The sequence below is a fragment of the Protopterus annectens genome, chromosome 16.part0 (assembly GCF_019279795.1).
Source record: "Protopterus annectens isolate FY-2018-M chromosome 16.part0, PAN1.0, whole genome shotgun sequence".
Taxonomy (NCBI): Eukaryota; Metazoa; Chordata; order Ceratodontiformes; family Protopteridae; genus Protopterus; species Protopterus annectens.
In genome coordinates, this window is record NC_056750.1 from 359,144,160 (window position 1) to 359,163,512 (window position 19,353).

Sequence of the window (19,353 nt, forward strand, 5' to 3'; positions counted from 1 at the left end):
TCCATCTAAACTCCCCATGCCAATTCAAAGGGATGCTGATGAGCACATAAAGGCAATCCATGTGAAGAAGAGCTCTTTCCAAAGTAATTTATTTCTCTTTCTTCCCTAGACTACTGCAGACAGGGTTTTCTTGAAAAAAAAAAAAAAAAAAAAAAAAAAGTATAAACAAAAAGTACACACATGGCAGAAAAACTGAACGCGATTATTTCACAAACTGTTCAATTCTCCATGGAGGAGATCACACTTGTACAGAAGTGACAGAGTAGGCTGAAGGTCAAGTTAGCAATAATGTATGCACCAACCCACTTCAGAACAAAGAATATGCAAAGACAGACTGAGGTTTGCATTCTACTATAGAGGACATCTGGACTGAAATGCTAGTGGTTAAACACTGGAAAGAAAATTGAGGAGACAACACTCATAAAAAAGTGACTTGTCCATGTCCGGAATGCCAAGATAGTAAAGCTTCTGAAGAAATTGACAGTAACTCCAGGATATAGGATGAAATTATACCAGCATGTGGGAATAATGCAGCAAGACAATAACAGCCCAGGCAAATATTTTGTCAAAACTCCACTCATACAGAGACACCTACTTGAATGCATCAACAATGAGATTATGGGGACTTCAAGATGGCTGTACATTGAGTAATAGCTTAATTCTGGTTCTCCCAGTGTGAAAGCAGAAACTTGGCACAGAAAGCCGGTGGATCTGGATTTCTGAGTACATTTCAGTAATTAAGATACTAAAGCACTGCCTGGATGCAAGGAAAAAAAAATACAGAGGACCCAAAGGAGAATCATATACAAAAGGTGATGGTGGGGGGAGACAGTGGGGAAAAGTACTGTAGCTGTTCGGCAAACAAATATGCAAGCTCCGGACAGGACTTCCAATAACCTTCAGGAAAGTATAAAGCAATTGTATACAGAGCTAACTAAAGTAAAGGAAATATCAACTCAAACAATAAAAGGCTGGAAAAAAAATGGAAGAAGCTTTACACAGCTACTCAGTTGAGATAAAAACTGCAAAATTCAGAGGTCAAAATGAAGAAAAGGCTGGCTGAATGAGACTGCACAAGAGAAGTTAAAAAAAAAAAAAAAAAAAAAAAGCAAGCCTTAGAGGACTCGACACGTACAGAAATCCTGAGATTTTTCCGCTGTACACAAGAAGCTGGAAGGAACAAACTATTCATTTCAAGAAAGCACAAATAAGCAACTGGACAAGTATTCCACAACAAGAATTGCTAATTAAAATGGCACAATGTATATGCTCCAAGCCTGGCTGTAAGAAAACAACCATTCTTTAATAAAAATGTAACCTTACCAGCAGGAGTGGATTCTAACAGAACAGTGGCAGAAGGACAAAGTACTAAAAGTGCAAGACAGCAGACTATTTGTAGAGGAGGACTACTCATTGTACACCAGTCAGAAAAGTACATTTATTGCATTACATAGGGAATGTTGAGAAGCAGGCATGAGATTGAAACTTCTGTACCCAGCTATCTTCAAAATATTTTTTCCCTACAGGAACAAAAACATTTTTGATGAAGTACATTCAGAAAGTTTGTCCAACAAAAAGTGAGGTACAAAACAGGAGAAGATTGTTTGTTGTTGTTCTGGTAATAAAGAGCACAGAAGTGTTTCAATGGGAAATGCTTGAGAGAAGGAACAGCATAGGAGTTTGCAAGAAGAATCCAGAGTACACAGGAGATTATGCAGAGACAGGGTTTGGGGGATGGAGATGAACAGGAACAAAACAAGAAACTCTGGAAATATTGCACTTTCTTAGACTCAAACTTGTAGGAGACTCTAAAGCATATGCCCTATTTCATGTCATTAATGCTTGGATACATACTCATAACAGTATTACTTAAAAACAACTGCAAAAACCCTTTGCACCACATAAGTGTAATGGGGATACTAATGTAAACAGAATGTAAACAGAAAAGGAATAAACAGAAAAAAAAACCTTTTTCTCCTTGGGCAGTTTTAAAATATGCAGGTACGGTACTACAATGTAAAGAGAGGATCTGGTTAAAAGAACAGGTCAAAACAAAAAAGTGTGCTTTTTACACATTCTTGATTACGGGAATAACTGGGCTAAGGCCATTAGCTTTATATAGTAACAAGTTTTAACAGAAAGCAAGTAAATGACAAAGAAAACCGAATGTAAAGGTATTTTTTTCTAGTAAAAACAGTCCTGTATCTGGTTCTCATGTCACAAGCACACAGAGAAATGCCTTTAAACAATAATGGTCTCACAGATAAATACAAAAAAGAAAGTAGTTAGCTATATTAAAAATGTAGAGTGCAAACAGCTATGCTACAGGAGAAACACTTGGAAAGAACCGAACATGTGAATTTGATAAAGAAAGGATTTCAGGATGGTTATTCAGTAAAATACCTTGGGTAGATGGAGCTCACTCTGTAGCTATATTTTCAGAAGCTTTTATCTTCTCGAATAGCTCCCGAATAATTTCCACTACCCACTCCCTAAATTCCTCTCCAACAGATGGGTAGGAAAGCATTAGGACTTGCTCAAATACCAACAGAAGAGGGGGGGGGAAGAGAGAGAGAGAGAGAAAAAAAAAAAAAAAAAAAAAACCAATAATGGCAGATCTTTAAGTGGCTACTGGCAAGGGAGGATGATTGCACTGGCATGGATTCCACCAAAAACTGGTATAAATGGAGCTAAATAAAATTCTGGGAGAAATAATCAACTTTCAGCAAGGAGTATTACTTATAAGTGGAGACTGGAATTCGATTTCCAGCAGGGATGATGCATCTGGGGGCCTCAGAAAAGGAAAATATAAATAGAGGATAGAATTTAAGAAATTTATGAAAATATTTAGCACGGAAGATGTGAATTCAATGCTAGGAATTTGGAGTGACTGTACAAATTCCCCAAGATACATAAACTGGGCTAGGCTAGACAGAATTTATGTTTCACAGGAACATGTGCATTCAACTGAATGTTCTGTTACGCACCTAATAACTACTTCAGATCATTACGCACCCAATAACTACTTCAGATCATGTGCCAATAACTAAAATAAACACACAGTAATGAAATAAAAATTAAACACTGATGCCTTCCTACCCATCTGTTGGAGAGGAATTTAAGGAGTGGGTAGTGGAAATTATTCAGGAGCTATTAGAGAAGATAAAAACTTCTGAAAATACAGCTACAGAGTGAGGTAAAATTAAAGTGGAATTTAAAATAGGGTGTAAATAAAAGAAAGGGAGATATGGTTAAGTAGTAAGAATTTAGAGGGACTGACAAATATTGAAAGTATTCCAAAATAGGTGGGAAATCACACAGAACAAGAGGAGCAACTACAGAAAGCTAAACAGAAAATAAGGTATTATCTTTCTAAACTCATGCATATTATCAAGATTACTGCTAAGCAGCTGTTTTTGATAACTCGAGCACAAAAATTTTAGCACGACTCTGGCAATAAAAACTAGAAAGGGCTGCCACCAAGCATAGGGAGCCCATAACAAGGAAGACAAGGGATCCTGTAGAAGTATTAGAAAGATTTCAGAAATTCTATGAAAAACTGTATAAAAGTAGAGAACTGTGGAAATCAAGAAAAAAGGTACAAAACAAAATGTTTATGGAAAATTTTAATTTGCCAAGGCTAGAGGGGGAGGAGGCTCAATTACTAATAGTTCTAATAGCAGGAGATGAGACAAAAATGGTGATATACAACCAATCTACACTAAATCCCCAGGAATTGATGGTATTCCTGTAGAAGTTTGGAAGCTAGGAGGGAAACGGATAAAGATCTTGAAGGTTTTGTTGAACATTATTTTAAAAGGAGAAATACCAACATCCTGGAAGAACGCGGTGATAGCTGTAATACACAGAGGGTAGAGATCCATCAGATAGCAGATCTAGCTTTATACAAGCCCATTCCAATACTAAATCTTGGATTATAAAGTGTTATGTCTAGAACGGTTAAAATAAGGGCAAAACGTAATGGAAAAAATTGACAGATATAGATTTAACGGGTTTTGTGGATGGGAAGCAAACATTTTACAACAAACATAAGTGATGATCCAGGGGGAAGCAAAAACATAAAATACCACTGTTGATGGTGGGCCTTGATGCAGATAAAGCATGAGCAGGCGAAAATTAAAAGTGGGTGGGGTCCTCTGATGATCTCTGCTCAAGCATAGGGATGTCCTCACTCTCCTCTTATTTACATTACATTTAGAACCATTGGCAAGGAAAATAAGGACATTACAGCACCGTGGAACATGTATTGAGACAGTTTCAAATCTTTTTGGAATACAAAATTAATGAAGCTAAAAACAAAGGTAATAGCTGTAAACTATGTACCCAAATATAACTTGGTTCAGCAATATCCATACTTCTTGCTACATGATAAATTAAGTATTTAGGAGTATGGATTAAAATGATTCTGGTGTGGCAGCTAAGGATATGTTGAGAAAGACTAAACAAAAGATAATACAAACCAGACAAAATATAAGGTCTTGTTATATAGATACGGATAGCAAGATACAAGCAGCTAAAATGTTTTTATTCCCTTTAGTGTTGCAAACAGGTCATGCATATTTTTTACCAACCAGATGAGAAGTTGTGGGTAGCATTTAATAAAGAGCCAAAGTATTTTATCTAGGAGGGGACATGAAAAAAAGTCAAGTGGGATAAGCTTATTATGCCAATAGACTGATTGGGATTACCCGATTTGAAGGGGTATTTCAGAGCAACACAGTTAAGGCTCATATACAGAGCACAAGCCGAAAACTATAATTCAAAGTGGTAAGAAATGATGATGAAACAAGTCTAGAAACAAGGAGAGACTGCGATTTTAGATGCAGACCTTAAGGACAATAACTATCATACAGAATATTATATTCAAAAAGTAGCAGACACCCCTCTTATTATACTCTCACTCTAAATTAGTAAAACCTTTCAAAAAACAAAGTACTTTGCCATTTCTAAAAAATGTGTTCCCCTTTCGTTGAAGTAATGCAACCTCATAGTAGGAATAAAGTGTTGAGACTCCGCCACTTGCAAACATACTACAAAACTTGACACGGCCAACAAGAATATAATGAAATTTTTATTTTTATTTATTTTTTTATTTTACATTTGTTGACCGGGCTACTCTAACTGGATAAATGTCCATTTTGAGTAGAGGCCCGGGGAGAAAAGCTCCAAGCATGAACACTAACAAAGTTAACAGTATATAACAAAGACATGTATAATAACAGTACAGAGGTACAATTGACTAAAGACATTATGTTAAAAGATGAAACCAAGTAAACAATAACAAGTACACTGAGCTGGGTATGGGCAAACAGAATCAGGTCGTTACATTTATCCTATTACTATGAGAAAAAAAAGAAATGGGTGCATATTTAAGATTCGCTACATTTGGGATGATGATTGCCATTAATAAAGGGAAACAGACCACCCACCACAAACGTATACAACAAAGTTTAATGAGAGGGGTAGGGCAAGTGCAGGAAAAAATCATCTTCCCCAAAAAATAATGCTGAATTTCCGATATAAATCCCGACAGATAGATAGATACATATACACACACACACAAATACATACATACATACTCTCACTAAGTTAGGTTTTTATCAGATTTTGGTACGGTAAGCTAGGGCTCGGACTCCCTGGAATATAAATAACCACTATTGTGTGTGGCCCATTTAGTAGGGTACCAATAACCAAAAAAGAACTACACATTGGCAAGTCGAATCATTTCCATCCATTTATTGGTGAACAATTAGAGTCAAGCCCTTTTGTCCACTCCAGGACTTCTTCACAACTAAATACAACTTAAAATCACCTTACTTGTATGTTGTTGTGACCTTCGGCTTTTACCGGTTAGGGGTCGCCACAGCGAAACTCCGGTCCGCTAATGATTGGCAGTAGATTTTTATGTGCAGAGTTGCCAGCTCTGACCCACAACCTTCAATGAAGTTACGCCCATTCACGCATGTCTCCACACAGAAGACGCTCTAGCTGAGAATCGAACAGGACAGCATCTTACTGTGAGGCGACAACACTACCGCAGCACCATTATTGTTTAAAAAAAACATGGATTGTCCAAATCACATTGCATATCTTGTAAAATTTCCTTTTAACCCTTTATCATCCCCCATGTTAAGCAAACCGTAACAGAAAACGGATGTAAAATTAGTAACAGAAATGAAAAAAAAAAAAAAGTACCAATAGTAAAAAAAAAATAAAAAAAAAAGCAGTAGTATTCATAGGACATCATTTTAAGACTGGCACAAAGACACTTTATAAACATAATGTTACAGTTTAGCCACTCATTTTTAGTACAGGGTTGATTGTGACATTCATTTAAGCCCGGTTTGTGCATTGCATCCAATCTAAAATGCCAGAGGAGCTCCTTGTATTCTATCCTGGTTTCCCCAAGCTCCTCCTCTGGCCTCTAGTGGAACTACTTTTAAGTTGCCAATTAAAAAAAAAAAAAAAAGTGTTTGAATTTTCTTGCATCATATAAGTGTTCGTCAAATCTCTTTGAAAGTTTCCTCTCAGTCTTCTCCACATAAAATGAAAGGCAAAAAAAAAAATCAGAGGGGAAATATACCAGGCCACTTGTATTAAGTCATCTTTTTTAAAAATAATTTTTGAATGGAAATTGTTTAAGATGATCTCTCCCTTACTAACTATATATTGGCAGTAGTTACACCGATCGCATTTTGTTGTTCCAGTCTTGAGACAGAGGGTCCATTTTCAAAATTACCCAGTTTCTCATGATAAAAAAAAAAAAAAAAAAAGTTTTTTTACATCCTGCATTCCCTCATTGAAGTTTAGCATTCTGAAAACAGCTTGTTGTTCTGGCTTATACTTGCCAATTAATCTGGTTACCCAAGATACATTGGTATAGAGTTTCCCTATTGTTCTTCTCTTCATTCCTCAGTGTTTTTAACAAATGCGGGTACCCCCTTTCTAAAAACATAAATATCATCAAGTTCCTCTTTGAACAAAGTTTCATCAGAATTCATCTTGGCTGCTCGAATGAATAGTCCCTTTACCAAATTCTTTTTAGAAACTTCTGGATGAACACTTCTAAAATGGAGGAAACAGTGAGCATGCAACTTTTCTATATATACCAGTTGTATAGACTCCATTAAGTATTCGGAGGTGGAAAGCCAGGTAGTGTATGCCTTTAACATTCTTATGGGTAAACCTTAAAGATGGTGTACCCTCTAAATAACTCAGAAATGTCTCAATTTCCCTGTGGTCCCCTTTCCATACAAAAACAGGTCATTCAGGAATCATGAGAAGTTCGACCATAGGGAAGAATAGATAGGATACAGAAACACCTGTTATTTACATAAATACACACCTACACATTTATATACTTAATAAAAATATACACAAACACCTAGCATGAATGTTATACTAGAATTATAGGCACTGAGCAACAGAGAGTTTGGATAAGCTGTTGCAAAAACAGAGATATTCACAAAAGAACTGGGGGGGGGGGGGCTTGTGTCAGTGAGTCCTCCACTGGAGAGCACAGGGGCTTGTGTCAGTGAGTCCTCCACTGGAGAGCATACAAGCTGCCAAGCAGAAAGATGAGACAAAATTACATAGACTAAGGAAGAACACAGACTATAATGAAACATGTTTAAGCAGCACTAGCTACAATTAAATAAAACTTTGGCTGTATGGATTGTTTTTCAAAATGCCTCCGATCAGAGTGGGCTTTCATGACCATGCCTTCTAAGTCAGCTGATAAAGACCCAAGGGATAAATATTAAAAATCTATTAACCATCAAGCAAACATATACAACTTTTAAAGAAAATGTCCTGGTACAGGAACAATAAATGTATATGAGGCATGATGTTTATGAGCCTTTATCAAAAGAAGAGCACAGATCCACATGGAGCTTCTTCAGACTCAGCCTGGAAACACCATATCATTATATGATGATCTGTGTCGCACAGTAAGTGGTGGCTAACAAATCAAACCCTGAACTGAAGAAAGAAACTATGAGCCAACATTATTTTTGACTGGCAATTAGCTCAGAAGATTATAATGTTATTAGCCAGGTATATACAGCATATAAAGTTATAACTAAAAAAGTGCTATATTTTGCGAAGCTTTAACCTCTGCATGCTAGCAAGAAAGGCCTGACAAATTTCACAAAGGTATTTGCATTCATTTGAGAAATTAACAGGACATCCCACTTTTGTGAGCAATGTTATCCAGCATTAATGCGTGGAAATGCTCACAAGTCTTTCAGGCACAATCCTTTGTAAGGGAATGTTCAAGCAAGAGTCAGACATTTTACTTTCAGGTTATAATTATTGGCATAATTCAACTGTAAAGCCTGTGCTTATTGATTTCGTCTGTTTGATCAGAGATTAGTGCAACTGAGCACATTTTAATCACACAGCTTAACACTTTATGACTATGGTATTTTACTATATTACTTGACATCTAAAGATTAACATGATCAGATATAATCTTTACACACTCCTTTTGTTACATATACTAACCAGCAAATAGAACATGACGCCAATTAAAATGTTAGCCTTTATCCTCAAACATCCATTGTTTCAGATCCATGTTAATATCTGTATAGCTACTGATGAAGTACAAATGCTCAAATATTTATAATGAAGTGACAATTCACATCTATGGCCGTGACGTATAGAAATAAATTACACCATGAGCTCCTTTTGGCAAAAAGGACTGAGATAACCTACTGACTGTAACGAAACAAACACAGAACCTGAAATTCTGCCAAGAATAACATACATGCAGACAGACAGACAGACAGACGTGCTGACTTAAATCATGTACCTAGGTGACTGCATAGGAAAAATTTTACTTTTGTTAATTGGGTTGGTCCAACTGAGCCAAAAGCCCATTTTCAGTGGAGACTTGATGGGAAAAACTCCAGTACAAAAAAAGCAAAAATATACAGTAAGAGGCTGGCGACAGGATATAAACAAGTTAAGTAGCATGTCAAATACAAAACAATTTAAGAAGTTCTAAAAGCAACAAAGCAGTGCAAGTAAAATCACCCAAAACACAACCTCTTTCCACACAGATGCAGGAAACAATTTTGATTTTCGTTGTTTACAAAAAACAACTTATTCAGATAAAAACATTTTAAAACACTGGGGTTTAAATTCCCCTCCTTCCCATCACATGTTTAACAACAGTAACATATGAGTGACTGTCCATTTCTTGCTTAGAAAGCAAACTCCACCTCCCTTCAAATAAAAGAAACAGCTCTACTATATTGCGAACATCAAAAAACATTAGTTGCATACATAAGCCTACCTAATGAATAAATAAAAAGACACTTCTAATAAATGTTTACAAAAAAAATTCTTTAAAAGTACTATATTGTGAAGCGTATATTTATATACATCTATACAAAATATGTTTTAAAGCATGTGTTTGCATGTATCCAAACAGTATAAAAAATATTAATCAAAATAAAAAGAAAATTGTTTCCTGCATCTGTGTGGTAAGAGGTCGTGTTTTGGGCGATTTGACTTGCACTCTTTGGCGCTTTTAGAACTTCTTGCAAGTATGACCAAACAATTTAAGACATATGTTATTACACAGCATGGAAAAACTACAAAATTGATTTTTTTTTTAACAGATTACAGCAGACAATGAAACAAAACTATAGTACAGGTTAATATATCACATATTTGAGTGATGCAGAGATATCTCATTTATGAGAGTTAGAGCTGCACAAAAATTAAGAATTTTATTATAAATAAAGAAGGGGATGTGGGGGGGGGATCTCTAGCACTGCTTATATCAAACATATTATAATGGACATTTTGATGCATAAAAACATAATAAAATTTAAATAGCTGCGACAGCTACCTCTGAGGGCAACACTAAGCAATGCCCCTATAAAAGTCTTTACATGCCCATGTACTAAACAGTTGTAAGCATCTCTTTTTTTTTTTTTTTTTTTTAACTGTAGCAATCATGTTAGAAAGAGATACAGTAAATTAATGCAATACATTTCAACCCAGAAAGCTATAAAGCTAGAAGGACATGCCAAAGATATTTTTAATATATCCTTTATAATAATATATAAAAAAAAACCCTCTGGAAAAAGAGAGTTTGACCCCAACCATCTCTCCAGAAACCTGGGTTTGGTTAGTAATCCACGCAATGAACTGGTCAGTAGGTGATGTGGGCTAAGTACCTACTAACCTGCTCATTCACCTCGACGTGTGTGTGTGGGGGGTTCTATACTAGACAGCCCACCCCCAGTATGAACCATAGGTGCATTAACTTCCATCAACTACACGACTCATCTCTTGGCAGTATACATCAGTGGGCTGAGGAGCACATAAATGCATGCACACACTGCTACACAACCTCAGTGTGGTACAAACACTGCTTGAGGAGCGAGTGTGAGGAAAAACCTCTATAAAAATTGGACACCACCAGTGGTGGTCACTATCACGACTGGCTCTCTTATATAATAGGTCAAGGAAAGTTAATATGGGACTTGGGAGTATGTGGGAAGTGGAGGAAAAGCTATTCATAGCTTTAGCATTACTGAAAAGTCAAGTGCTCTGAAGTTGGAAGTGGTATAAAAAGACAAACCATTGCTAACATGTATAAAGGACAACCACTTGAATTTAATTTTTTGTGCTGTACTTCAATAATTTGATTGGGGAGCAGAAGCATTTGGATCAAGTTTGATAACCGGCTTGCAGGTTCTGCCAATAAGCCTGCAACAAAGAATTAAAAGATAAAGTGCTCTTTTTATGAGGTAATAGAAAAATCAGCACTGTTTAAAAAGTTAACACCTAGCTATGTTTTAAATATGGAAAGGGACTTAACAAAAATGCACTTAAATTTCTGGGCTCTCCTGCAATGTTTGCATTGGTAACAACAAAGGACAGGTTTAAGACCAAAAAGATGTTACTACTTTCAATGCAAATGATTATAGACATTTGATTACCAAAAAGTCAAACTAGGTAGAAGCCCATTTTCAGCTGAGGCCCAGGGAGGAAGGCTCCAAATTATTACAAAACATTTTAACAATTTTACACTCTTCAAAAATAAAACAAACATCTGCAGTTTAAATAATTATAATAAATTAGACACAATATAAAAACATTGTCATATACCTTATAAATCGATTCTTAACCAATAATTTAATATTTAGAGAATTGTTAGATAGTTTGTACAGAAAATAAAGGTAAGTTGATCTAATAGAAACAGGAACTGTAATATGAAGTGAAAGAAATACAGGCTTATGGAAAACAGAGAGAAAAGTGAGGGAAGAGAATTAGATAGCAGTAAGGAAATAAGTGAAGAAGAGAAATTAAGGAGGTATAACAAATAAATGCACTTGTTCACATTTAGGGATACATTTTACCCCAGTTTTGAGCAAGAACAAAGACAGATTTTACTTTTGGAACTCTTTTCAGTGTGGTTTTGAAAGATGGAATAGAGGGTTAGACATGATTGATACAGGCAAGGAGTGCCAGTCCTTAGCAACCTTGTACGAGTACAGACAATGCCCAGCAGATTTGCCAAGGTTGTAAACAGCAGTTCTTTGGCCACTGGATCACAGTTTATGACTGGGAACATAGCTGTGCAGAATGCTTTTTAGTACTGGACAGGCAGATGGATACTGGATAATTTTGTATGTGGTAAGAAGTTGTGTATGTGTTAGCTGATGTGGCATTTCTAACCAATTTAGGTTTTTCAGTGCTATACAGTAGTGGGTTCTGAAAGGGATATGTGCTGCAAGTTTGCTATAGTATTGTTCAAGCTTTAATTTTTGTGAAGCCTGAAAAGATGGGAGCGCCTAAAGAAGAGTGGGGAGGAAATAAGCAGAGGAAATGATTAGTGCCAAGTGTAGTTTTAGTTGTGTTGGTGAGAAAATATTTGGCTCTGTAAAGCATCCTTAGTTTTTGATGACGCTTATTAAATTTTTTTTATATGTGCAGGTCGAATGCAAGATTATAATCCATGAACACACCTTACACTGCTACAAGAAGGGACTTCAATGGTTGCATCAAGAAATAGAACTTTATTTTTTTTTTCCATGATAGGGAGTTTGGGGGGGGGGGGGTGTAGTAGTTTGGTCTTTTTGGGGGTCAAGCATGAGTTATGAAGCCATGTTTCATTGCATGTTAGAGCCCCCCACCAATTTTTTGGAGGTGTACATGTCAGATGCACAAATAATAGTGAAATTATCTGCATACTGTATTAGTATGGCCTGTTGTGTAGAAATACAGAGAGTGTTGGTGAAAATATTAGAGGAAGGGACTAAGGACACGGCCTTGTGGTACACCAGTGGTAACCAAGAGGCAAAGAGACCGTGGAGTGCCATTTTACTGATGCCTATTGGACAGATATCTTTTGAACCACAAAAGGGTGGGCTGAGAGAGACCTAATGAGAACATTTGAAGTAGAAGTTTGCTGTGACAAACTACATCAAAGGCTTTAGACAATTCTAGAAATCAGGAAGAGTTTGTTGTGACAAACTACATCAAAGACGTTAGACAATTCTAGAAATCAGGAAGAGACTAGCTTGCCATTCTCAATAACTTTACTGACAGTATCTATATAGGTTAGAAAGACAGCGCTAGTACTACAGGAAGGGTGGAACTCATGTTGTGTAGAGGACAGGAGTTCTGCCTGCAGGAGATTCTCTAGCAATTGTTTTTGAATACATTTTTTTTTAATTATTTTGCCAAGGGAATATGTTTATGTATACTGAATTTCCTTCTTTGTGCACAGGAATAATGTGCGACTTTCTCTAGACAGAGGGAACGTGGTATTCCTGGACTGACCTATTTATAAGGTTTGAGACAGGATAGGTAATGCTTTTGGCTGCTATTTTTAGGTACTCACTTGGAAGATGATTAGCTGAAAAGCATGGTTTACACACACACACACACACACACACACACACACACACACACACACACACACACACACACAGGCAAACGTGGATGCGGTGATATGTGGCTGTTGGGCAGGATTGGTTGATTAAAATCAGGTCCCAAATAGTAAAACTTGATATTTGTTTGAATCTTGATACTCAGGATTACACAGACAAATTTTCAGTACTATATGGAGCCTTACTTATGTCACTGTACCACTAATTACAAAAACTGTAGGAGCACAAAGTGCTTCACTTGCTGCACCCCCACACAGGATCAGAACGGAATGGTCTTTGTTCCACTAAAACTTTGTAACAATTCACATTGCCATATACACAATTTTAGAAGCTTGTTAAAAAATGCTTTAAAAACTGTTTTAACTTCTCACTGCTTATCTGTGTTAGCAGCTGGATATGCTCAAGCATGAGACCCACAGCACAGAAGGGAGCTTAAAGTTGCCATTTCCCCCCATATTCAGGGCAATACTGTGGTGCTCTGCGGACTGCATGGTGAAGTAGATATAATAACTTGACAGGGAGCACTTTATCTTACAGCATCACCTGGAAGGTGCAGCAACGCTTCCCACTGACAAGTTTTGTACACAGCTTGGGAATACATGATCAAGAGAACTGCAAAAATGAAGTACGCAGAAGCTATCTACAAAAACAAGGTGAGGGGAGACTGCTCAAGGCAGTGAGTACTTGAGCTGTATAGTGTTCAAGGCAGGGAGAAGTACTCCAGCTTGACGTACCTCCCAGATATTGTGCACTAAAACAGGAAATATGCATTCACTGCATATCAAGAGATCCTACAGTGATGGCTATTCAACTGAAATTGTAATGGACGTTCTTAAGTCAGTCTGCCAGTAAGAAAGGTGAAACAGTTTCCATTCTGACAAGTTTGATGAGGGATCCCAATAGCAGATCTGCTTTTTACTGGGACTTTAACAAAACTAATTGTGCTCACGATGGGGGGGGGGGGTAAGAATGATGAACAAGAGTTAGTCTGTGGATCTAACCACATTATTAGGTTCCAGAATGTATCACTAGTTGTAATAATTTATATATACTGCTCTATGGCATGCACAAAATATTTTTTCATTCAGGCAAATTTGCGCTGGGTTTGAATATCATAGGTATACTTGTCATATGGTGGAGTTGGTACCGCTATGGGAAGAGGGGTTTGACAAACTCATGTACCATGACACTGTGGATTACTGAGGGGGAGGGGGGCATGTCTACAGGTAAATCACATCATCTGCATTAGAATAACTATTTTGGGGAGATCAGCAGGGGTTCAGATTATAAGGGAATGAGACTAGAAAGGCAGACGGGACAAATTTTGAGAAACATGCCCTTTGTCAAAGTAGTAGAGCGAGGAGATAATTTCAACTTGGAAATAAGTAACTGCTGGAAAAGAAATTCCTAATCCATTAGCTTGTTCTGTCACATTCACATCTAGATCATACAAATAGGTTTCTTTAAATGATGCCAGTTGACAGGAGTACATTAAACAATAGAGAGTTTAGATTAACAGATCAAAGGCCTCAACTAAAGACTCTATGGTAGGTGTTGGAAGGCAGGGAAAAGAAGACTTATTATGATTCAACTCTTCACCGACAACCCAGTGAGAGTCTCCTAATGTTGACTTTCAGCTAGTATAGCATGATGCAAAGATTAGGATAGAATATGGCCTGCCTAATAAGGGACTCATGTCCTCAGCTGAAGATGTTCATAGGTTCATACTAGGCTATCTGCCCCGAGGCAATTATAAGCCTAGCCCGATTCTGTATGGTTTACGCCACCCCTTGATTTGAGTATACTGTGCCCTTTTTAAGGTTTAGTTTACTGTGCCTCTGCCTAATAGTGACACGGGAGTAATCCCTGGGACAAACCTATGATCCCCCATCCACCTATCGAGATTCTTCTTGAAGAGATTCAGTGAGGTGCTCTGCCTCACATGAACTGGAATTCTATTCCAGAGCGAAGGGAGCCTCTGGGTTATGAACCTGTCCCTCCAGCAAGTTCTATTTATTTCTGTGCTGAGGTTCAAGTCCCTCGAGCGTGTGGCTCCAAGGGATTTAGATTTACTGAGGTGGAGCATGTCCATTAATTCTGGATTTGACATAGCTTTGTATGTCAGGCATAGATCGCCTCGAAGTAGGCAGTATGCAACTGAGTAGAGCTGGAGTTTTTTTTAACAGAGCAGCATATGGCATCTGTGTGAGACCCTTGATCCTCTTGGTGAGATACTTTTAGGGTCTTTCTAATTGCTGCAAATGTCGGGTAAGGTACATCCCAAAAGGGGCATTGTATTCTATGGTGGGCCTGATGAGGGATGAATAAAGGGGCACGATTACCTCTCTTGATCTAGATGTGAAAGCCTTCCTGATGAGGTGGACTATGTAGAAGGTCTTTCTAACCACTTTGGCAATATGGTTTTCAAAGGAGAGATTGCTATCAACTTGGGTCCCCAGGTCCCTAATAACTTTCTCTGTACTTAATGGGTTTCCGCCCATGTGGTAATTTGTGGGTACATTGTTTTTGCCAAAGGGTAGGACTATACATTTTTTGGCATTTAGCTTTAAACCATGGTGCTGGCACCAGTTATCTGTCTCTGTGAGACCTTTTTGAAGGATGTTTGTGTCAGCTGGAGAGTTGTGCAGAAGGAGTTGCTCTGAAATTACTTTAAAAAGATGTAGGGTTAGACTGACTGTGCCAATATTCAAGCATTTTCACAGACTGCTTACTGAACCATCAAACTTATTCTGAAGTTTCAGAAGTATCTGTTCCAGTATGTGCATCAATTATTAACCACGACCAGAGGTAATTATCACAGCAGCCCTAAAATAAACCTGCACTTGTCAAATCCAGGTTCAAAGCAAAACTTGAAAAATCAAACACAGCTATATACATATTAAGAGGAATGGCTGCATAGGTTCATAGGTAGGTACTAGGCTATTGGCCCTAGGGCCTATATAAGCCTAGCCAAAAATGTACCCTGGCTTTCGCCACCCAAGAAAGTTATTTTCCTGTGCCCCTGTCGAGCAGAGCCACAGAAGTGATCCCTGGGGTGAGTTTCCTCTTTCCCATCCAATCATCAAGATTTTTCTTGAAGAGTGCTAATGAGGAGCTCTGTCTGACATAGATAGGTAGTCTGTTCCAGAGTATGGGAAGTCTCTGGGACAGGAATCTATCCCTACAGCATGTTCTATTTATTGTGGTGACAAGGTTTAGGTCCCTAGAGCGTGTAGCTTGGAGGGATTGGGATTTCTTTAAGTGGAGCATGTCCAACAGCTCTGGGTTTGACATAGCTTTGTACGTTAGGCAGAGATCGCCTCTGAGAAGATGTTATGCGACGGAGTAAAGCTGGAGTTTTTTGAGACTGTCTGCGTAGGGCATCTGTTTGAGGCCAGTAATCCACTTTGTGAGGTATTTCTGTGACCTTTCCAGTTGTTGTACATGTCTTGTGAGGTACATACCAAAAGGGGCACTGTACTCTATAATGTGTCTAATGAGTGATGAGTAGAGGGGAACAATGACCTATTTTTCTGGATGAGAAACCTTGCACTTGCGTAATACAGAGCAAAACAGTATTAAGCTGGTATTAAAAGTATAATGGCACCTATCAAAAGATGGGCAAAGACTAGCAACACAATTTGATATGTAGTGATAACCCAAAGAACAAGTTAAAATTCTCATCATTAATTTCTGTCCAAATTCTATGGATACACAACACCTTCTACAGCAATCCCTGTAAACTGCCACTGCAGCTTAACAGGAATGTTATTGCATCAATCTGCCAGTGGTTGGAATGGCTTTCACACTCTGTACATCCAGGCACATAGGAAGTAAAGGACACAGCCAAAACGTGACTCGAACACCAAAGGACCTAAATACTGCAGAATGGAAATGTTGAATTTAGTTACCAACAGGAATCACATGCAAGAAGTTACCTAAATATGGCTGGAAAACCCATCACTTACTTTTCCAGTCGTGTTGCAGGATCTGAAATGCACCACAATTACACAAGTTACAGCTTGCAGACTTCGGTTACTGGATACATTTGAAATCTAAAACCACAGCATGAAAAATAACTTGCATGCCTCACTTATGATTTAAGCTCAAGAAATCTAGTTTTACCATTCTGTTACATCTGCAGAAAGGAAGCCAGTATTAAATGGTCATTGACCCATAGCCGGCCTTAGGCATAGGCCAACTAGGCAGCCACCTAAGGCACTTTTCCAGTATGTATTTAATGTAGGTAAATCAGGATGGGGGCACAGGGTGGTGTGGTGGGGGGGGGCACCTTGGAGCCCTTTTGCTTAGGGCACCATTTGACCTAAGGCCAATCCTACCCCTTACTTCTGTGAATTTTATTCACCTAACCATCAACAACTAGAGCAACTCGGGATAAACAGCTAGGCTTGTAAGGGCTCTAGAGCCATTAGCCTGGTAACTTTCTATGAATAACTGTAGTATAGGACAATCTGTCCAGACACAGCCTGCAAGGCACCTGGGTTTACCTCCCAAATGAAGCAATTATGCTCTCAGTCTGGGCACCTGTTTAAACAAATATGCACAGAGCACCTTCTACAGACTGGGTTTGAAAGCAAAAGGTGTGCCAAAATTAAACACAGCTAAGAATATGTCCCGAATTCTGCCTCACTGTTGCCACCAAAATACTTGTTTTTCCTGAAAATAAATAAATAAATGTATATACACATATATATACAGACACGGGATTACAGTCAGTCAGTAATGCCAAGCATTAGATTTTTCACAATTCTCATTACCCGGAAAATGCATATTGACACAAACCCTTTTTCCTGGTACTCAATTGAAATAAAGCGTTATTAGGAAAGGAATCCTGAATTGCAGACTTCACATTTAGAAAGTTGCTGGATTACCACGTTTTGCATTAGCAAGCATTTTCTGAAAAACATTGAGTCTGAACCTCAAATAGCTGCATTGATTACTACAATCCTCAATGACATGCCACACAACTACACTTTAAGCTACGTGGTTGGTACGATTAGTAACCTTATTTGAACAAATTTATTACATGTGAGTATGAGCATTCATTAGGTCGGGTTTTAAACATAAAGCAGTCGGGGAAAGTAATCGAGAATTAAATACACTCTTGACATCCAGTGGTTTGGGAGACTTGTTAAGAATGCATCGCCAGGAGCAATGCTAGCAGGAAGAAGTGTCAAGCCCCCAACACGTCCTATAGTTATGCTGAATCAGTATAACGTATAAGGTCTAGCAGTGCAGCTGTCATACATTTGCTCTATTACTGTGGGCCATATTTTTCACTTATAATACTGCTTCCTTAATATTTTAAGGCTTCCAGTGCAATATTATGACAACTAAATGCAAAATATTGTCTTCTCGGTTACTAAACTTCTAGCAGATGACATCTTATTTGCTCAAAACTTCTTAGCCTATCATGAATTCTTTGTGGTCAATAAATATTTCTTCACAAGGTGATATCAGATTAACAGCTTTACTTAACCCCAACGCTGTATTCAAAGTACATGCAAACTGCAACAAACAAACACTGTAACAAAAAGTTACCATAAGCGAACGTGGTTTTAGCCAGCAAATAAAGAAGCGTACAGAACAACTGGTTAGAATAGTGAGTTACTACTCCTTTTCTTAGGAGCCCTAAATGCTTCTAAACAGTAAAAAGTTGGCTTAAGAAAAGTGACTTCTGCAAGCGTGCATTACTTTACGGCTCACTTTAACTCTACTACACACACATTCAATTTTCACAATTAAAACACTACACTGTACACAACTTGACACAAATTAATAAAATATTAAAAGCTTTACAAAACGTTTTAAAATATACAACTTTCACATACTGGGATTTCCAACAAATTTAATGCAATAAATTATCTACCTCAAATAAACTACCTGTTCAAAGTCCAACTCACAATCACGTTTAGTTTCTCACGAGTAAAACAACCACTTCTCCGTACAGCTCAACTAACTTCACGTATAAAGCCGAGTTTTCCCGAGTCAGTCGAAAACTGCGCCTGCTGGCCAGCTATAAACATTCCCAGTGTAAAGTGAAGCAACAATGAAACGGCGCAGTGACTGTGTGTGTGCTTCGGAGTTCATGACCTTCACAAAATGCGTGCTAACACAAATCTTGCTACTCTAGCAGCTACCTGAGTTTATAAGAGCAATATTTACAATCTGCCCCTATTTTGGGGCGTTGTCCATATTTCTTACACTAATAGGTTAAGAGGTATGCCTTGATTTTGGTCCAAAATGTATTGATTCTCCTAAAATCTCCTGCATTTTGAGAAAAGATGGAGAATTACAATATACAAATAAGCGCAATCTTTATATTTACCGATTTCTTTCTTTTAGTTCTTAAGAAACATAGTACCTCTCAACTGTACAGATTCTCTCAGAATGTCCA

At 37.8% G+C, this 19,353-nt stretch overlaps 1 protein-coding gene across 1 annotated transcript in view; it reads right to left on the minus strand.

The window, feature by feature from the left end:
* The window catches only part of SARDH (sarcosine dehydrogenase), a 2,624,838-nt gene extending 2,605,803 nt beyond the window's left edge, over positions 1 to 19,035 (minus strand). The window contains exon 1 of the mRNA XM_044058055.1: positions 18,840 to 19,035. The gene's annotated coding sequence lies outside the window, so the exon portion shown is untranslated. The remainder of the gene's footprint in view (positions 1 to 18,839) is intronic.
* Between the last annotated feature and the right edge of the window lie 318 nt (positions 19,036 to 19,353).